The sequence below is a fragment of the Mytilus edulis genome, chromosome 7, assembly GCF_963676685.1.
Source record: "Mytilus edulis chromosome 7, xbMytEdul2.2, whole genome shotgun sequence".
Taxonomy (NCBI): Eukaryota; Metazoa; Mollusca; class Bivalvia; order Mytilida; family Mytilidae; genus Mytilus; species Mytilus edulis.
Genome location: NC_092350.1, coordinates 36,480,715 through 36,503,870, shown reverse-complemented (window position 1 = coordinate 36,503,870; position 23,156 = coordinate 36,480,715). Strand labels below are relative to the sequence as shown.

General features: G+C 33.5%; 1 long non-coding RNA gene across 1 annotated transcript; it reads right to left on the bottom strand.

The window, feature by feature from the left end:
- Positions 1 to 10,600: 10,600 nt before the first annotated feature.
- LOC139482646 (uncharacterized) lies at positions 10,601 to 21,201 on the bottom strand. Its single transcript, XR_011654899.1, has 6 exons — positions 21,059 to 21,201; positions 19,939 to 20,123; positions 18,818 to 19,002; positions 12,385 to 12,569; positions 11,265 to 11,449; positions 10,601 to 10,839 (listed from the first exon to the last, which is right to left on the bottom strand). It is a non-coding gene; the product is annotated as an uncharacterized lncRNA (long non-coding RNA).
- Positions 21,202 to 23,156: the final 1,955 nt, after the last annotated feature.

Sequence of the window (23,156 nt, the reverse complement as noted above, 5' to 3'; positions counted from 1 at the left end):
ATGCAATGTTGTGATGTTACACTATTGTTTTAGATAATGGTGAAGGTTGGTACCTGTTAAAATGTGTGAACCTGCTGCATTTTTTTGTAACGTAACGGTACTCCAATTGCAATTATTTTGACAGTTTTTTTCACCTTCGTTTTTTTTATGATCAAGACAAGAATTTCCATTCTGTGTTTATTTTGTAGCCGTTTCCTTCCTTATTTTATAGGAACACCAATTTGACTTTTAATCCATATTGATTCATGGCAAATTTGGATAGAAACAACCTCCAAATAGCCATGATCCCGTAATGAGGAGTATCCAAATGCATCCATGTTTAAATTCACATCATTAAAAATCGAATAACAGATGTTTTGTTATATTTTTTCAAATATTTAGAACAATTTGACATTGGTACAAGTTCACTATAATAATTCATTTTTTTAATGGATGTTTGTAACATATTTGTTTTATTCATTTTTAAAAGATTACTTTTTGTTAACGTCGCATGGCGGAGTTTTCGTACATTTTCTTTTCCGGTGAAAATCTGTTGATATAAGTTGTAAATTTTTTATACAATAGACATACTCGCATATGACAGTGAAAATGAACTAGCTGGATTCGCACTTTATATATATATTATATTGATCTTCTATCAAATAGCATCGAGTTGTAGTTCAATTATAAATTAGTAAATACGTTGAACGACAAAATTATTTTAATCGAGTAGTGGTATTAACCATTTTTGGATTCTTAGACATTCTACAGAACTTCTGGACGATTTTAAATCTCGGTCTATTTCTGAAATTAATTCCAACATACTTTTAATTTATTAGCCCTGTATCTGCTAACTTTTCCCATGTGAAATTATAAAATTGTTTTGTGTAAACATTGAACGACAAAATTTGTTTTTTTCAGACACGTGTTTTTAATTTGAACGATGCTTGTGTGCTTTTTTTGTAAAATTGTTTGTTCTAAGATTGTAACACAGTGATGACTACTGTATCCATATTTTGACTATTATATTTATTATGTCTGTTTTGTTCACGCATCGTTGTAAATGTAACGGAATTTGGTGAGACTGATGTAAAAACGAGAAGTTTAGCGCTTTAAAACCAGGTTAAATCCACCATTTTCTACATTTGAAAATGCCTGTACCAAGTCAGGAATATGATAGTTGTTGTCCATTCGTTTGATGTGTTTTGTCATTTGATTTTGCCATGTGATTAGGGACTTTCCGAGTTCAGTATTTTTGTGATTTTACGTTTTGATTTGCTCATTGTTGAAGGCCGTACGATGATCTATATTTGTTATAATTTCTGTGTAATTTGGTTTCTTGTGGAGAGTTGTCTCATTGTCAATCATACCACATCTTTTTTATAAATGCAATGTTGTGATGTTACACTATTGTTTTAGATAATGGTGAAGGTTGGTACCTGTTAAAATGTGTGAACCTGCTGCATTTTTTTTGTAACGTAACGGTACTCCAATTGCAATTATTTTGACAGTTTTCTCACCTTCGTTTTTTTTATGATCAAGACAAGAATTTCCATTCTGTGTTTATTTTGTAGCCGTTTCCTTCCTTATTTTATAGGAACACCAATTTGACTTTTAATCCATATTGAGTCATGGCAAATTTGGATAGAAACAACCTCCAAATAGCCATGATCCCGTAATGAGGAGTATCCAAATGCATCCATGTTTAAATTCACATCATTAAAAATCGAATAACAGATGTTTTGTTATATTTTTTCAAATATTTAGAACAATTTGACTTGCAGTTACAAGGTATACATTGTGGTTCTACTTCATTCTTTAGAAGATATTCGTGCGTTATTCTAGTATGACCAATACGACATCTAGAAATAACACATTGATCTTTTCTGCACATAAAGGTCCTGCCCCGTATGTTTTGAAAATTCAACAACAAACTGTAGCGAAAATGGAAACGATATAGAAACCTAGTAAATATGTATCAAAGCCTAGCGGAACGTAACAAAACGTGCTTACTACGTATCGAAACGTATCAATGCGTGGTGAAAACGTGGGTCTACACTTAGTAATACGTAGCAGAACGTGTTAAAAACGTAGCACAAACCTAGTAAAACCTAGCTTTCAGAATAACGTTATAACGGGACATTTGTATTCAAAACGTAGTTAAAACGTGGCATTTTAAAATGGAATAAAACGTGATAGTGTTACTGGTGCTTTTAGGGTGTAGCGAACAAAAATGTTCTATTGGAGTAGTTTTTGGATTACTTGAATTTTCAATGAAAATTTATTTAAGTTCCATTTTTACATTTAATCTATGAAATACATACAAGAGGGTGATTTACTACACAAGAAAATGTCTTAACCTAAAAAGGAATAAATATGACAATTGTTATCCATTCGTTTGAAGTTTTAGAGCTTTGATTTTTCCATTTGTTTAGGGAATAACAGTTTTGATAATTTTTTGTCGGAGTGCAGTATTTTTGAGATTTTACTTTTCTCATGTGATTTTATTTTGGTTACCTATCAATGATTATAGTGGATTCGTAATAAAATGTAAATAGACTTTCCCTTCTATAGAACGCAAAACAACGGATTGTCCCCTTTCTCTTTTTGTGATTGTCATACCTTCTTACACAATTTACCGACATGTGTTTATCAAATAAAATATCCATACTCACGGTATTATGCAAGCAAATATCATTTCTATGGCCAATATTATTGGATAAATCCATGGTTTTATGTAATAGATCATAGTTGTAAAATTCTAACACACACCGTTATAACTTCCTGTTATGACTACATGGTATTAACACGTTTAAATGTAATATATTGTTTTCTTTTGAAATCTGAAATTTAAATTTCTTACAAATCAATAAGAAGTATGAACAATTACTACTTTAGAAATTGACCCGTTAAGTTTATTGAATGTGGTCTATTTAAATAGATTGTTTCCCTGACACGAATTATTTTTTCTCCTAAAAGACTTAAATATAAACCACAGGTAATTGTCGTTTTGAATTTTCTTTATGCTCGATGTTTTTGTTATTTTACTTTTTATTTCGGAAAGCTCCTATGGTGGGGCAAATGACGTGTTGAGAATAACTATTTTAAAGTTACGATTATAGTGATTGAGGTTAGAAAATAGAATTAAACACAAAAGTATCATTTCTGTACAGTGTTGCAGAAAATATATGTGCCAACTTACTATTTAAATATACGTTTATAAATACATGCAAGTAATAAAAAGTGATTCATTTTGATAAGAATGTTCTTCTAATACAAACAGAATCAAAAGTTAATATAAGTTCAGTGATTCTAATAGTTCTGAGCATGATACTTGAAATAAGAAACGGGGAAATAAAACTGTGATCCTTTGATTTTTAGACTCATCTGACGGTATAGGCCATGTGAATATGAAGTCATCTGATGGTATCTGACATCTGGCATCATAGTGACATATTTATTGCTGATCTCTTTTACTGTAGACAGTTTATACTTATGTCTTGTATATTTTTTTTATATGAAATAAACAAAACAAAAAACCGTTTAAATTAAAAAAAAATGTCACAACTTGCAGTTCGTAGACTTTATCAATATTATTCTCATCTGAAACAACTGCGCCAAATCCAACCTAACTTTTTACAGGGTCATGACTCGGGACAGGTGTAACGGGAGTGGATGTTTCCACTAGCTTCGTTTTTACGTTGTCTACCCTTGGATATTGGACAAACTACGTAAAACACGTTTATATTATTAAGATGATTATTTAAAGACATGCATTATGGTTGATTATGTGTTATATACAAGCATAATACAACATACGATGGGGCGGAGTCTGTTTGCCATTGTTAAGTTCCATATTTCCAAGCTAAATTGTACGAGCGTCTGCTTTTTCAAATCCTAAGTGTAGACTGCCCGAGCCCGGTGAGTGACGTCATACTTATAGTTCCTTGGTACAACAAGCCCTGCCGGGAACGTGCAAGAACAGGAAGTACCGACAAGAATAATTACATAGCCGGTCTCTGAAGAAAGATTAAGGAACTATACGTCATACTAAAGTTACCCAATTTCCACAAATAGATCAAAAACAAAAAAAGTAAACAAAGTGACCACCATTACACAGGCACGTACATACAGCATGTGGCGGGGTTAAACATGTCAACAGTAAAACACAAGAACGAATTATACAGGTTAGGGGAGGGTTGGGATCCCTTACATGTTTAACCCAGCCACATTATGTAGGTTTGTGCCTGTCCCAAGTCAGGAGCTTGTAATTTAGTGGTTGTTGTTTGTTTATGTGTTATATATTTGTTTTTCGTTCATTTCTTTTCATATAAATAAGGGCGTTAGTTTTCTCGTTTGAATTGTTTTACATTGTCATATCGGAGCCTTTTATAGCTTACTATGCGGTATGGGCTTTGCTCATTGTTGAAGGCCGTATGGTGACCTATAGTTGTTAGTGTCTGTCATTTTGGTCTCTTGTGAACAGTTGTCTCATTGGCAATAATACCACATCTTCTTTTTTTATATTTAGTCATGTTTTACAAAGGGTTTAAGATTCCACTAAAGTCAAAATATAGGACACTGCAGAAAGATCTAAACTTTGCCAGTATTTTTCAACCTTAAGTGAATATAAAGTCTAAAAATATGGAAACATATGTTCATTTAATAGTACTAAACATAATATACACACTGTGAAAATTGTAAATTAACTTGAAATTTTTATGATGTGGCCAAATTGGTTTTAGGGGTGAACACAAAATTTTCCAAAAAATCTTGAGGCCTGCGAGATGACTTAATTTGTTTCAAATTGGTATGGAAGAGCACTGTTACATGTACATGCAGGGGCGGATTCAGCCATTTTAAAAAGGGGGTTCCCAACCCAGAGTAAAAAGGGGGGGTTCCAACTATATGCTCCCATGCATTGATCGTCCAATAATGGGGGGTTCCAACCCCAGGACCCCCCCCTAAATCCGCTAATGACATGTAATGCAGTACAAGCTAAATTAAAGTTTATTTGTCATATACACATGTTTATTGTCATTTTTGTCCAATTTCCGTATTGTACCTTTGATATTCGTGCACTTAGGTACATGAAATTAAGTGAAACTTGTATCAATCGATACATTTTCTAAAAAATGAACCTTAAATCTTCATAAATCATGACAAAGTATTGTCTAACCTATGGCCAAGTTCGGATGGAACTAGAGTTCTGACTAGAGTTCTATATGAACGGTAAATAATTTTGAAGAGTAAGGTCTCTAGATTACCGGAAGTACAAGGCCCCTACTCTGAATATGTTTACATTCAAATTTGATTGGATTGACGTCATAACATCCGGGATATCGAGTCGATCTCTAGGAACTTATCCAATCATAACAGGTGTTATATATGACCATGTCAATTCAATCTACTCTAGATATCCATCCGAACTTGGCCATATATATTTACATTCAAATTTGATTGGATTGACGTCATAACATCCGGGATATCGAGTCGATCTCTAGGAACCCTGCCACAACCAGGGTTCCTCGAGTGTTAACGGAGAAAAAGCTTTATCCAATCATAACAGGTGTTATATATGACCATGTCAATTCAATCTACTCTAGATATCCATCCGAACTTGGCCTATGATTATCATTTTTTAGTATCTTTGCTCTTAATGAATATGTTTATGTCATACGTTTGAAGTTGGATTCATAACAAACTGGACATATATATATTACAGTTAATTGCTATTAATAAGTATTGCAATATGCATTTTGTTTAAATTAATTATCAGTATTTAGTTCTGATATAATCTTAAATCAATCCTAATTCTATCTCACTTTGACAGTTTTTCATATGTGACGTCATGCTGTTTCTAAATTTCATAAATTCAAATGTGGCATAACGTTTGTACCTTTTCGCCATCGTATGTGACGTCACATTTTTGTAATTACGTTGACGCCTGGACTGATTCGGGTGTGTCTATTCTGTGTTACTTGTCTATCCCTAATTCATGTATTTGGTTTTATGTTATATTTGTTATTCTCGTGGTGTTTTGTCTGATGCTTGGTCCGTTTCTGTGTGTGTTGCGTTTCGGTGTTATGTCGTTGTTCTCCTCTTATATTTAATGCGTTTCCCTCGGTTTTAGTTTGTTACCCCGATTTTGTTTTTTGTCCCTGGATTAATGAGTTTTGAACAGCGGTATACTACTGTTGCCTTTATTAAACTTTAATAGCATTATGTATTCGGGTTTATTTTTCTGTAATTAGTAAATACTTCAGTTTCATTATGTATATCTCTTTCATAGTTCATTTGTTAAAATTTGATCTTCAGTGCTGTACAACTTTGTACCTTTTTCACTTTCGATCTTTTATATCTGGGCGTTATGTATTCGGGTTTAGTTTTCTGTAATTAGTTAATACTTCAGTTTCTTTATGTATATCTCTTTCATAATCATTTGATAAAATTTACTGTTTGCAATAGCATGAATTGTTCTATATAATAAGAATGTTCTTATCCCGGGCATAAAAACAATGCCGTATTTGGCGAAACCTTTTCAACTTTTTATCTCCAGTGCTGTACAACTTTGTACTTTTTTCACTTTCGATCTTTTATATCTGGGCGTCACTTGTAAGTCCTGTGTGGACATGGCGCGTTTTTGGCGTATTGAATTTTAAACCTGATGCTTTTTGTTATCTATTAATCATGTTTTTCTTTGTCTAATATGTTCTCCTATTTATTTGTATTGTAGTCCTGTAATATTATGTTGTCATTTCAATGTTATATTTAACTTTGCCATTAAAGTGCGAGGTTTGGCATGCCACAAAACCAGGTTCAACCCACCACTTTTATTCCCCTTTAAAAGTGTCCTGTACCAAGTCAGGAAGATGGCCATTGTTATATTATTGTTCGTTTCTGTGTGTGCTGCATTTTAACGTTGAGTCGTTTGTGTTTTCTCTTATTTTTGAGATATTGAGATCAGACGTGGCACGGTACTTGTCTATCCCAAATTCGTGTATTTGGTTTTCATGTTATATTTGTTATTCTCGTGGTGTTTTGTCTGATGCTTGGTCCGTTTCTGTGTGTGTTACGTTTCGGTGTTATGTCGTTGTTCTCCTCTTATATTTAATGCGTTTCCCTCGGTTTTAGTTTGTTGCCTCGATTTTGTTTTTTGTCCCTGGATTTATGAGTTGTCAGCGGTATACTACTGCTGCCTTTATTTATGAGCTTTCTTTAATACAATAAAATATTTTGTATGAAATTCAGGATTATATTTCAACCTGTTTTTTTATAAATAGCAAATCAATATCAGGTAAAGTTTACCTGTACAGGTAATATTTGTAAACTCAGTGTTATAATTTCTTTATTTCAATACTGTACTGGTTGTATTTAGATTGGCTCATTTTGACATTTTCTGTTTTGATTACTAAGCATTTTACGTTGTCTTGTGGGTCTGAAGACAAAGTTGATGAATCTTTTCCTTAAAAAATAGTCAGAAGGTATCAAGACCTTGTTGATAAATACTCCGTATTAACTCCACAAATACCACACGATTATTAGGAAGTGTAGGTTCTTGGTACTGGCATTGTTTATGATCGTAATAACGTGTTGAAGTATTCTTTTACTTGTCTTGAGGCATTGGGGTGAGTAGTCTTAAGATGTGACTTCCGAAGTCCATGAACAAGCCAGTCAGAACAGGCTTCTTACGTAAATGTTCATAGCATACTAAATGTATGTTCATATTGAAATTGATAGAAAATCTAAAATTGGGAATTTTGGAAAATGAAGGAGGAGGGGTAAAAAACATTTTCCTGTCCCAAAAAACCTAAGACTTGTGATACCTTTGCTGAAATTCTCCAGTCATTCAATATTTTACAAAATTCTTCCAACGACACTTAACATACTTTAAACTACGTTCTGAATGCCCGCGATTTCGCGAGTGTTGTCTAGTTGTATCTAAAGCTGGCAGTTTTAGATATTTGGTGCCCATACAAAATCCATTTATTTCACCTTCTTGGATCTTTCTTTTTTTTTCTGAAAATGAATGGTACATAAATTAGCTGTCGGTGTCAATAAATCTTTAGGCGAATGAATCTTAGGGTATCTTGTATCGGTTTTAAATATTTTTAATAAATTTCCTGTTTACCATAATTTGAATTTTTCGAAAAACTAAGGATGTTCTTATCCCAGGCATAGATTACCTTAGCCGTATTTGGCACAACTTTTTGGAATTTTGGATCCTCAATGCTCTTCAACTTTGTACTTGTTTGGCTTTATGAATATTTTGATATGAGCGTCACTGATGCGTCTTATGTAGACGAAACGCGCGTCTGGCGTACTAAATTATAATCCTGGTATCTTTGATAACTAATTAAATATATGTATACTAGTTCAGTGAAATTGATGTCACACTCCAAAATAGATCAATTTAAAATATACTTCAAATGAATGGTCGTTAGGTTATTGGTTTCTTGTTGAAAAGGAGCACTATTGTTAATTTTCCATTTTTAGATGGTGATGTTCCTTTGGCACCATCTTACCGTGTTTATATTTCACAGCTCGTTCGCTATGCCCGTGGCAGATGTGACGTTTTTTATTTTAACGGACGCAATCTATGTATTACTGGTAAATTATTAAACCAGGGATATTGTTACCATAAATTACTTAAAACCTTTACTAAATTTTTCCATAGATATAAAGATTTGGTTTTGTAATTTGGTTGTACCTTTTGAAAACTTATTTCAAACGGGATAGCAAATCCTCATTTTTACGGAAATGTTGTTAACCGTGCCCGGAAATTAAGAAATGATCCTTGTAAACTTATCGCTTCTTTAATTAAACTTATTCTAAAAGGTAACCAATTCAACACTGTAAAAGAGGGACGAAAGACACCAAAGGGACAGTCAAACTCGCAAATCCAAAACAAACTGACAACGCCATGGCTAAAAATGAAAAAGACAAACAGAAAAACAATAGTACACATGACACAACATAGAAAACTAAAGAATAAACAACACGAACCCCACCAAAAACTAGGGGTGATCTCAGGTGCTCCGGAAGGGTAAGCAGATCCTGCTCCACATGCGGCACCCGTCGTGTTGCTTATGTGATTACAAATCCGGTAAATAGTCTAATTCGGTAGGTCAAATTCATGAAAGGGAAGGGGATTGTAGTTACGACGTAAGGAACATATCCGATGTAATATGATAACTGAATATTGTTTGCATTGGTATGAATATTGATTTTGTTATCAGTAAATTAAAAGCAAACTTAATTTATCACTAGTATGTTATACACATATATACATTCATGGATCTGCAATCTGTCGATACCTGTAACTTAGGATTGCACAAGATCATGTTTTTTTTTACTGCTTATGACGTCTTTACACTAAATCAATTGGATGTTGGATGTGTACGGATAAATAGTTTAGTCTTAGATGCATGATTTTTTTTATTAGTTGTTAGTGGCTTTGATCTAGCTGTCTGATATATGCGAGTACTCTCAGATCTGTTCTTGGTGTCTTTTTTTTTTTGTCGGGATGTACAAGTACCCGGCCACGTCCACTTGTATTTTTGTCCTTCTGATGAGTTGAGCCTTTTTTAACTGATTTTTATAGTTCGTTGTTATGTTGTACTTTTATACCACTTTCCCGGGTTAGGGAGGGTTGGGATCACCTTAACATGTTTAACCCCGCCACATTATGTTTGTATGTGCCTGTCCCAATTCAGAAGCCTGTAATTCAGTGGTTGTCGTTTGTTTATGTGTTACATATTTGTTTTTCGTTCATTTTTTTATATAAATAAGGCCGTTAGTTTTTTTGTTTGAATTGTTTTACATTGTCATAACGGGGCCTGACTATGCGGTATGGGCGTTGCTAATTTTTTAAGGCCTTACGGTGACCTATAGTTGTTAATGTCTGTGTCATTTTTGTCTCTTGTTGAGAGTTGTCTCATTGGCAATCATACCACATGTACTTTTTTTTTTTATAGTATTTCACTTTCGTGGGAATTTGATTTAATAAACTTACATTAGTCCTAACCAAATGTTTAGTTCTCAAACAGGATTGCGTCTGCCTTATTGACATCTTCTTCGCTTAATGAGATACTCATCAGCGCGATAATGGCATATTCTAGCGTCATTGTATCTAAATCTGGGAGGTCCTGATAGTCAGTGCCCATAAGAGTTCCATTTATTTCTTATGTTTTTATGTTTTCTTTTTTTCTGAAAATGAATACTGTCGGTGTCGACCAATCTTTGGGTTAATAATTGTTGGGGTATCTTGTATAAGGTTTCGGTAGATACTTTTAAGCCATCAAGCCCTAACTTATATACCCTCATTTTCCAGTGGCAGTCCAAATTTCCTCGACCATCATCCCAAATGGCCTCATTTATGACAAGACCTACCTATTGTATTTAGTGTGAACGTGTTCTTGTCCGTAATATGCATAAAATATTTGCCACTGGACGTTAAATAACCATCAATCAACCCAAGAGACCCTATCTCGTGTGTTTAGTTAAGTCAGTCAAAAACAATCAACCAATCAATCATGTTTCGGAGGGGAAAGACCGTTAACAATTCTTTTCAAAACTATTGATTTGTATTTTTTTTTATAAATTGACTACTTTTTTCCTTATTACCTCATTTTTCAACCAGCCGTATATTACTGGTATTTCCCATGTTTCTGCATCCACACTTAAAGATAGGTCGGCGAGAACTTTTAAGCCATCAAGCCCAAAGCTTAAAACATCAATGCTCAGGATCACTCTTCTGTAGTTCTTTACTTCAATACATCTTCTCGAAGGCTGTAGCCCAAGGGTGACTGGGGTATAGAAATATGGTCACTTGGTCTTCCCCCGACTGCTTTTAATTTACTAATTACAAAATCAATATCTATACTCATAAGAGCAATGTTCAATGATCTTACTACAATTTGAATTTGATAACCTTTTATAATAAGCTTATTTAAAGGATCTTTAAGTTATAAGGAATCATTAAAAAAAAAATTTCTACAGGTATAGTCGCATAGTTCTTCCAATCTTTCAATAAGTGATTATTACAAGGGGATAGACTCTTTTCCCGAGTTATTTGATATCACTTTCAATTGGCAACCCCTCAATTTAGTAGAGGACAAACATATGATTTGAAATTATGCACACACCTCTATTCCAAACTTTCCAATCACATTGGTTAATGAAATTGATTGTCTGGCAAACTAAATTTAGGACACATTTTCCCTAATTGATAACTGAAAAAAAAACAAAAAAGATGTTTTTTGATAATTTAACTACCTTATTACCTTTTTTGTTATCCAAGTGTAAATTGGTGGTATGTCCCACTTTTCTGCATCAACACAAACGGTGAGGTCAGCAGGACATACCACACCTTCTAGGCCACCACTCAAGTCGTGCACTCCTAGCATCATCCTCCTGTAATTGGCTATTTCAATGTAGCTTCTGTATGTTTGATTAATAAGAATTTCTCCTGTAATATAAAATTGTCTATCTGTAGCTGATAATTCACTCTCTATATTAATTCTGAAATTTATTAATATTAAATGTTTGGTGAGGTTTTATATATCTGTTGGAAGACCAAATTTGGTTTTGTTCTGATTATAAGTCGATCCCTCTTCTTTTTCATGGAAAGACCTTATGGTTTTGTTCTGATCATCTTTCTCCCAGCTTATTTTATTCTTCCGCTGTATTGATGCTCAAAAGATGTCAATTATTTTATGCCCCATTCATGTGCATTGTGTTTTCTGGTCTGTGCTTACGTTTGTTCGTTCGTTTGTCTGTCCCGCATCAGGTTTAAATTTTGATGAAAGTTTTTGGTCGAGGTAGTTTTTGATAAAGTTGAAGTCCAATCAACTTGAAACTTGGTACACATGTTCCCTATGATATGATCTTTCCAATTTAAATGCCAAATAAGAGATTTTCCCTCATTTTCACGGTCCACTGAACATAGAAAATGATATTTTGTTTGCTTTTAATTTACTAATTACAAAATCAATATCTATACTCATAAGAGCAATGTTCAATGATCTTACTACAATTTGAATTTGATAACCTTTTATAATAAGCTTATTTAAAGGATCTTTAAGTTATAAGGAATCATTAAAAAAAAAAATTTCTACAGGTATAGTCGCATAGTTCTTCCAATCTTTCAATAAGTGATTATTACAAGGGGATAGACTCTTTTCCCGAGTTAATTGATAACACTTTCAATTGGCAACCACTCAATTTAGTAGAGGACAAACATATGATTTGAAATTATGCGCACACCTCTATTCCAAACTTTCCAATCACATTGGTTTATGAAATTGATTGTCTGGCAAACTAATTTTAGGACACATTTTCTCTGATTGATAACTGAAAAAAGAACAAAAAAGATGTTTTTTGATAATTTAACTACCTTATTACCTTTTTTGTTATCCAAGTGTAAATTGGTGGTATGTCCCACTTTTCTGCATCAACACAAACGGTGAGGTCAGCAGGACATACCACACCTTCTAGGCCACCACTCAAGTCGTGCACTCCTAGCATCATCCTCCTGTAATTGGCTATTTCAATGTAGCTTCTGCATGTTTGATTAATAAGAATTTCTCCTGTAATATAAAATTGTCTATCTGTAGCTGATAATTCACTCTCTATATTAATTCTGAAATTTATTAATATTAAATGTTTGGTGAGGTTTTCTATATCTGTTGGAAGACCAAATTTGGTTTTGTTCTGATTATAAGTCGATCCCTCTTCTTTTTCATGGAAAGACCTTATGGTTTTGTTCTGATCATCTTTCTCCCAGCTTATTTTATTCTTCCGCTGTATTGATGCTCAAAAGATGTCAATTATTTTATGCCCCATTCATGTGCATTGTGTTTTCTGGTCTGTGCTTACGTTTGTTCGTTCGTTTGTCTGTCCCGCATCAGGTTTAAATTTTGATGAAAGTTTTTGGTCGAGGTAGTTTTTGATAAAGTTGAAGTCCAATCAACTTGAAACTTGGTACACATGTTTCCTATGATATGATCTTTCCATTTTCACGGGTAGTAAGGTCGTCATATCGAGGAACGTTTAGTACAGTGATTTTGTCATAATTTGGATAAGTTTGACATGGTTAATTTATGTTTCTTCCCCAAACTATTGTCTCAGTTCTAGTCACACGGGCAGATAAAAAGCAAATACGATGCTCGAATCTGTATTGGAGGGCAAACGATCTATATTGGAATTGTTGTTTCTCGAAATTAACGCAGAATAAGCAAGATATCGGAATTGCTATGGTTTGGTTAAGCGATTGACATGGTTCGGTTAAGAGTCGAGAAATTCGTCATGGTTTTGGTCAAGATTGTCATGGTTTAGATCGAAATAAATATATATGTGTTCCACTTTAATACTGAAAATTTGACTGATATCGCCTGTTATTGAACGAAGTTACACTATATATTAACTGCCTGAGAAGAAAAAATGCCTGTTTAACCAAATTTAGTGGGTGTAATCGTCAAAGCTTAAATCAAACATGTGATGTTACTTTTCGTAAGTTTTCTACAATATAAATTTAAAAGTCACTGCTCTTTTAAACTAGCTTTCGATATAATTTTACAAAAAAAAAGACAAAGCGTTGCTTCTGTTTCACATATAGCCTAATTTTTCTCCAAATGTCCATGCTTGACTCTGCCGGGGATATCATGAGCAGCATCACTAGTCAAATAGCTAAAGGCTACTAAAAAATGGAAGCCAGTCAAAAAGTAATTCTTGTTTTTCATTTTCTTTTCTAGAAAACTATACATTTGTTGGTTTTTCTTCATTTTAAATTTTGAACCAGTTTAAGATGAATAAAAGACGATGTGGGGTTATAGGTCCATGATACAGTAACCCAACTACAAAACTAACCAAAAGATATTAAGAGGACATCATAAGTCTTTAACCATTTACGAAACCCAATATTTACGCGTGACATGGACAACAGTTTTAAAACTTATTGGTTTTAAACAATAATAGGTGAAATTTCAATAAAAAGTACTTTCAAAGTTCGAATTTAAAATATGAAAGCTCACAAAATCTTTGTAATATTGTATAAATGCAACGTTTTCATTTAATATTGTATAAATGCATCATTCATTTTTTTACATATATAAAACCGTAACTTTTCTCGTTTGAATTGTTTAACATTGTCTTATCGGTTTTTTTTATAGCTGACTATGCGGTATGGGCTTTGCTCATTGTTGAAGGCCGTACGGGGACCTATAGTTCTTAATGTTTGTGTCATTTTGGTCTTTTGGGGATAGTTGTCTTCTTGGCAATCATATCACATCTTCTTTTTGATCACGCGTATAGTATCATTAAATTATTTCAAATATTTTACTTTTTATGTAATATAGTTTCTATACTATCTGAAACAAAATCCTGCTATATAATTTTAAGTATGAGGAGGTATATCATTAAATGTGATTGAAAAAAAGATTAAAAATCAAAGAAACACGTGTTAAATTGTCTGCTAAATGAAATTTAAACTGTTAATTTTGACCGTGCTAGACAAGAAATCATCGTTTCTAATAGAACAGAACGCATTATAAGATGGACGAAGATGAAACAGATGGTAAGTTTGTTGATATATATCACAAGTACACTTTATTTGAACTTCTTAGAACATTCAATGATACTTTTATGCTATCTATATTTGCCGTTTATCATTTTTGCTTATTTGATTTTCAATTTACTAGGTAAAGCCCCAGTCCCACTAGACCACGATCGCACCACGCTCACCGCGATCTAAAATAAATTCAGGTCGTGGTGAGGTCGCAGTATGAGCGGCACAAAAAGTAAATTTCCATTGCTTGCAAGATGCTTCTACGTCCTCATTACGCTTCTACAACGATCGCGCTACGATTATAAGACGTTCTCACCGCGCTTATTCTGCGACCTCACTACGCTTATCAAGATCTTTCTACGCTCATCACGTTCTCACTACGACCATACCAAGCGTTATCCGATTGCAATACGATCTTACCACGTTTCTACTGCGCTTTTAGCACGTTCTTATCCCGATTATACTACGTTCATTCTTCGATCTTACTACGTTCTCAGCAAAAACGTAAACATCGTGTTCCATATCAATACAGTTCCATTCTTTCTATTTCTGATTAATACGTAGATTTCTCTGAAACAATACAGTCATGCCACCAAAATCTACTAGAACACGTGGGCGTGGTAGTAGGGATTGATGTAGAGGCAAAGGGAGTTCTGATAGTAACGAATCCTGATCCAGCAGTGATGACGGACCGACCAATGCAACATAAATTACAACCTATTGCTGGTTCATCAAGCTCAAACGACGACATCTAGTGAACGATAGCAGAGATTACACACATGTGTCAATATTAGTAGATAAAGGAAGATGTGGTATGAGTCAATGAGACAACTCTCCATCCAAGTAACAATTTATAAAAGTAAACCATTCTAGGTCAAGGTACGGCTTTCAACACGGAACATTGGCTCACATCGAACAGCAAACTATAAAGGGCCCCAAAATTACTAGTGTAAAACCATGCAAACAGGAAACCCAACGGTCTAATCTATATAAAAACGAGAAGCATGGTTGGGAAAATGGACAAGAAGTCCTTATTACAAACAGACAAACAAAAACCTTGGGAGATTTCATATTTTATGTGAAAATGACAATAAAAATGAAAGTCGTAGTATGAACGTAGTGAGGTCGTAAGAAGAGCGTGACAAGGACGGCAAGGGCGTGCTAGAATCGTACTGTGATCTTGAACAGCGTGGTGTAAACGTGGTATGGTCGTTTTGGAAGCGTAGTTGGGTCGCGTTGAGAACGTGATGGTCGAAGTGAGGTCGTAATAACGTCGCTGTGAGATCGTAGCGCAGTCTCTCCGAATAGAACCACGCTTTTGCAACGGTCTCGCTACGATGGCACAGCGACCTTTACGATCTTTTCACGACCTTAGTGCGCTCTCACTACGCTTCTACTACGACCTGTTTTTATCACGACCGCACCACGACTTGTTTTGAACATGTTCAAAATTGGCCACGCTCATCACGATCTTGAAGACCTCTACACGACCGTACTACGATCATCAACATTTGCATTTTTTTGGCAGATCGTAGTACGATCGTGGCCTAGTGGGACTGGGGTATAATGTCAAATGTAAGATGACGCAGGAAATACATAAATGGACAGCAAACCAACAACACAAACATATGAATTCTTCAACAATAGGATAAATTAAATAGGCCAACCTCTGTATCTGCCTGTTTCTATAAAATGGGTAAATAAATTGGACAGAGACAACCAGAGATCCGAAACCATCTACTATTCTCAGTAAAGCGTAAAATAGTAAGGTATGGCATAGGACAACTTGGAACGTCACTAGGTTCTGAACATTTTTGGCAACTTCGGAATTCAGTAAATATGTTTTTGAAATTAAATGTGTAAAACCCTTCGTTTCACAATAGTTAGCACTTATGAATGCCTGTTTGGTGTCTGTGGTGAAAACTTATATTTTCATGATTTCGTAGTTTATAACTTCTTTTCCATTTGTGTAACTAAATATGTTAAACATAAAAACAACGCAGTCAAATTCAGAATTGTTTTTTGTTTGTTTTGTTATTTATTTACATGATAAGGCTCCAAATTTTATACAAATGCATTGAATTGGACTCATACAATTTATCAGAGGCAATTGCATATATTGCTCCTTTAGACGGGTCATTTGGAGTTGTTGGTGATACTGATTAATTTCTAGCATTCATAAAGTTTAAATGATATATTGTCTCATTTTCAAGATAATGACATTTTTAGAGATCATAACATGCTCTTTTATGGTACTGACGAATCCTTGAGAACTATGTGCAAATCCATCATATGGGTTCACGATTGCACTTTTACGTTTAGCAGTAGATCTTCGGGGTGGTCAAATATTGCATGGCTGTTGAAATAAATAAACGTAGTATTGTTTAATTAGTTCTTTAGGATTCAAGTTTATAATATGACTACGGCAATAAAAGATTTAAAAATTAAGAAACAAATATTGAAAAATTGGATCCTCTCAATATTGATTCATATAATGCTTTTCAATGAAACTACAGTGTTAAATATATATCGTTATTTATTGCTAGACATAATTCAAAGATGCTCACAATATTGGCAGCAGAATTCCATCCTGAAATTTAAAAGAAGCTATCTTAGAATCTTGACTTTTTAGCATTTGTTATTTGTTTGTAACTAGGTCCCACTAAATATCAGTACTTTATTTGTGTATTTAGTGATTTTGTTACTTGATTTTCTTGCATGTTTAAACCCAATCCGGTGAGTTTTACATGTGTGGCAAGGTTGAGGCGAACTAGAGGTTGGGGAGCCCGCAAACATGTTTTAAATAAGGCCGTTAGTTTTCTCGTTTGAATAGTTTTACATTGTCTTATCGGGGCCTTTTATAGCTGACTATGCGGTATGGGCTTTGCTCATTGTTGAAGGCCGTACAGTTACCTATAGTTGTTAATGTTTTTGTCATTTTGGTCTTTTGTGGATAGTTGTCTCATTGCTATTTATTTTGGACAGAAATTAGGCTGATGGTTTCCTAATTGGAATTCCTATACATTGAATTTTGTCGCAGCCTTTTATATCTTGCTAAGAAATATGGTTTTGCTCATTGTTGAATGTTGAAGGCCTCTTGATGACAAATAACTGCTAACATCTACGTCATTTGATCTCAGATGGATAGTTATATCATTGGCAATCATATTGCATCTACTTGTAACATATTACTACATTGTATACGCGTTCTTATGTCCTTTTGTGTTTCAAATGCAACGATTTTTGTTAATTTTGATAGTAACTCTTCATTATACACGACACGAATTACATAACTGAACCATGTCGAACATGAACTTAACCATGACACGAATGAACCAAACCATGACACAGATATTTCAGTTATTTTGAATTTATTGCAAAAGTAGGTATTTTTCAAAATAATTGACCGCAGTGTTATATCACGAACATATATGTGATGTAACAGACTGTAAGAAAATAACTTTTTTTATGCACGATAGACCAATTAGCAAGTTTTAAATTTTGACATACGCAAGCTTTGTTCTGTGTTAAATCATTAACCATATGATACAAATTGTGATTTACTAACATATTTACTTCATACAAAGGTACCAACCAGTTTGAATTAATGATTAGAAGTTCCGTTTACAAAATATCCCAATGTTAACATTTTTGCATTGATTGTCATCAAAAAGACTTAACACCGTCATGTCAAACTTATCCAAACTATGACAAAATCACTGTACTAAACGCTCCTCGATATGACGACCTTACTACCCGTGATTTTAAATGCCAAATAAGAGGTTTTCCCTCATTTTCACGGTCCACTGAACATAGAAAATGATATTTTGTTTGCATTTAATTTACTAATTACAAAATCAATATCTATACTCATAAGAGCAATGTTCAATGATCTTACTACAATTTGAATTTGATAACCTTTTATAATAAGCTTATTTAAAGGATCTTTAAGTTATAAGGAATCATTAAAAAAATATTTTTTCTACAGGTATAGTCGCATAGTTCTTCCAATCTTTCAATAAGTGATTATTACAAGGGGATAGACTTTTTTCCCGAGTTAATTGATAACACTTTCAATTGGCAACCACTCAATTTAGTAGAGGACAAACATATGATTTGAAATTATGCGCACACCTCTATTCCAAACTTTCCAATCACATTGGTTTATGAAATTGATTGTCTGGCAAACTAATTTTAGGACACATTTTCTCTGATTGATAACTGAAAAAAGAACAAAAAAGATGTTTTTTGATAATTTAACTACCTTATTACCTTTTTTGTTATCCAAGTGTAAATTGGTGGTATGTCCCACTTTTCTGCATCAACACAAACGGTGAGGTCAGCAGGACATACCACACCTTCTAGGCCACCACTCAAGTCGTGCACTCCTAGCATCATCCTCCTGTAATTGGCTATTTCAATGTAGCTTCTGCATGTTTGATTAATAAGAATTTCTCCTGTAATATAAAATTGTCTATCTGTAGCTGATAATTCACTCTCTATATTAATTCTGAAATTTATTAATATTAAATGTTTGGTGAGGTTTTATATATCTGTTGGAAGAACAAATTTGGTTTTGTTCTGATTATAAGTCGATCCCTCTTCTTTTTCATGGAAAGACCTTATGGTTTTGTTCTGATCATCTTTCTCCCAGCTTATTTTATTCTTCCGCTGTATTGATGCTCAAAAGATGTCAATTATTTTATGCCCCATTCATGTGCATTGTGTTTTCTGGTCTGTGCTTACGTTTGTTCGTTCGTTTGTCTGTCCCGCATCAGGTTTAAGTTTTGATGAAAGTTTTTGGTCGAGGTAGTTTTTGATAAAGTTGAAGTCCAATCAACTTGAAACTTGGTACACATGTTCCCTATGATATGATCTTTCCAATTTAAATGCCAAATAAGAGATTTTCCCTCATTTTCACGGTCCACTGAACATAGAAAATGATATTTTGTTTGCTTTTAATTTACTAATTACAAAATCAATATCTATACTCATAAGAGCAATGTTCAATGATCTTACTACAATTTGAATTTGATAACCTTTTATAATAAGCTTATTTAAAGGATCTTTAAGTTATAAGGAATCATTAAAAAAATATTTTTTCTACAGGTATAGTCGCATAGTTCTTCCAATCTTTCAATAAGTGATTATTACAAGGGGATAGACTCTTTTCCCGAGTTAATTGATATCACTTTCAATTGGCAACCACTCAATTTAGTAGAGGACAAACATATGATTTGAAATTATGCGCACACCTCTATTCCAAACTTTCCAATCACATTGGTTAATGAAATTGATTGTCTGGCAAACTAATTTTAGGACACATTTTCCCTAATTGATAACTGAAAAAAAAACAAAAAAGATGTTTTTTGATAATTTAACTACCTTATTACCTTTTTTGTTATCCAAGTGTAAATTGGTGGTATGTCCCACTTTTCTGCATCAACACAAACGGTGAGGTCAGCAGGACATACCACACCTTCTAGGCCACCACTCAAGTCGTGCACTCCTAGCATCATCCTCCTGTAATTGGCTATTTCAATGTAGCTTCTGCATGTTTGATTAATAAGAATTTCTCCTGTAATATAAAATTGTCTATCTGTAGCTGATAATTCACTCTCTATATTAATTCTGAAATTTATTAATATTAAATGTTTGGTGAGGTTTTATATATCTATTGGAAGACCAAATTTGGTTTGTTCTGATTATAAGTCGATCCCTCTTCTTTTTCATGGAAAGACCTTATGGTTTTGTTCTGATCATCTTTCTCCCAGCTTATTTTATTCTTCCGCTGTATTGATGCTCAAAAGATGTCAATTATTTTATGCCCCATTCATGTGCATTGTGTTTTCTGGTCTGTGCTTACGTTTGTTCGTTCGTTTGTCTGTCCCGCATCAGGTTTAAGTTTTGATGAAAGTTTTTGGTCGAGGTAGTTTTTGATAAAGTTGAAGTCCAATCAACTTGAAACTTGGTACACATGTTCCCTATGATATGATCTTTCCAATTTAAATGCCAAATAAGAGATTTTCCCTCATTTTCACGGTCCACTGAACATAGAAAATGATATTTTGTTTGCTTTTAATTTACTAATTACAAAATCAATATCTATACTCATAAGAGCAATGTTCAATGATCTTACTACAATTTGAATTTGATAACCTTTTATAATAAGCTTATTTAAAGGATCTTTAAGTTATAAGGAATCATTAAAAAAATATTTTTTCTACAGGTATAGTCGCATAGTTCTTCCAATCTTTCAATAAGTGATTATTACAAGGGGATAGACTCTTTTCCCGAGTTAATTGATATCACTTTCAATTGGCAACCACTCAATTTAGTAGAGGACAAACATATGATTTGAAATTATGCGCACACCTCTATTCCAAACTTTCCAATCACATTGGTTAATGAAATTGATTGTCTGGCAAACTAATTTTAGGACACATTTTCCCTAATTGATAACTGAAAAAAAAACAAAAAAGATGTTTTTTGATAATTTAACTACCTTATTACCTTTTTTGTTATCCAAGTGTAAATTGGTGGTATGTCCCACTTTTCTGCATCAACACAAACGGTGAGGTCAGCAGGACATACCACACCTTCTAGGCCACCACTCAAGTCGTGCACTCCTAGCATCATCCTCCTGTAATTGGCTATTTCAATTAATGTAGCTTCTGCATGTTTGATTAATAAGAATTTCTCCTGTAATATAAAATTGTCTATCTGTAGCTGATAATTCACTCTCTATATTAATTCTGAAATTTATTAATATTAAATGTTTGGTGAGGTTTTATATATCTATTGGAAGACCAAATTTGGTTTGTTCTGATTATAAGTCGATCCCTCTTCTTTTTCATGGAAAGACCTTATGGTTTTGTTCTGATCATCTTTCTCCCAGCTTATTTTATTCTTCCGCTGTATTGATGCTCAAAAGATGTCAATTATTTTATGCCCCATTCATGTGCATTGTGTTTTCTGGTCTGTGCTTACGTTTGTTCGTTCGTTTGTCTGTCCCGCATCAGGTTTAAGTTTTGATGAAAGTTTTTGGTCGAGGTAGTTTTTGATAAAGTTGAAGTCCAATCAACTTGAAACTTGGTACACATGTTCCCTATGATATGATCTTTCCAATTTAAATGCCAAATAAGAGATTTTCCCTCATTTTCACGGTCCACTGAACATAGAAAATGATATTTTGTTTGCTTTTAATTTACTAATTACAAAATCAATATCTATACTCATAAGAGCAATGTTCAATGATCTTACTACAATTTGAATTTGATAACCTTTTATAATAAGCTTATTTAAAGGATCTTTAAGTTATAAGGAATCATTAAAAAAATATTTTTTCTACAGGTATAGTCGCATAGTTCTTCCAATCTTTCAATAAGTGATTATTACAAGGGGATAGACTCTTTTCCCGAGTTAATTGATATCACTTTCAATTGGCAACCACTCAATTTAGTAGAGGACAAACATATGATTTGAAATTATGCGCACACCTCTATTCCAAACTTTCCAATCACATTGGTTAATGAAATTGATTGTCTGGCAAACTAATTTTAGGACACATTTTCCCTAATTGATAACTGAAAAAAAAACAAAAAAGATGTTTTTTGATAATTTAACTACCTTATTACCTTTTTTGTTATCCAAGTGTAAATTGGTGGTATGTCCCACTTTTCTGCATCAACACAAACGGTGAGGTCAGCAGGACATACCACACCTTCTAGGCCATCACTCAAGTCGTGCACTCCTAGCATCATCCTCCTGTAATTGGCTATTTCAATGTAGCTTCTGCATGTTTGATTAATAAGAATTTCTCCTGTAATATAAAATTGTCTATCTGTAGCTGATAATTCACTCTCTATATTAATTCTGAAATTTATTAATATTAAATGTTTGGTGAGGTTTTATATATCTATTGGAAGACCAAATTTGGTTTGTTCTGATTATAAGTCGATCCCTCTTCTTTTTCATGGAAAGACCTTATGGTTTTGTTCTGATCATCTTTCTCCCAGCTTATTTTATTCTTCCGCTGTATTGATGCTCAAAAGATGTCAATTATTTTATGCCCCATTCATGTGCATTGTGTTTTCTGGTCTGTGCTTACGTTTGTTCGTTCGTTTGTCTGTCCCGCATCAGGTTTAAGTTTTGATGAAAGTTTTTGGTCGAGGTAGTTTTTGATAAAGTTGAAGTCCAATCAACTTGAAACTTGGTACACATGTTCCCTATGATATGATCTTTCCAATTTAAATGCCAAATAAGAGATTTTCCCTCATTTTCACGGTCCACTGAACATAGAAAATGATATTTTGTTTGCTTTTAATTTACTAATTACAAAATCAATATCTATACTCATAAGAGCAATGTTCAATGATCTTACTACAATTTGAATTTGATAACCTTTTATAATAAGCTTATTTAAAGGATCTTTAAGTTATAAGGAATCATTAAAAAAATATTTTTTCTACAGGTATAGTCGCATAGTTCTTCCAATCTTTCAATAAGTGATTATTACAAGGGGGTAGACTCTTTTCCCGAGTTAATTGATATCACTTTCAATTGGCAACCACTCAATTTAGTAGAGGACAAACATATGATTTGAAATTAT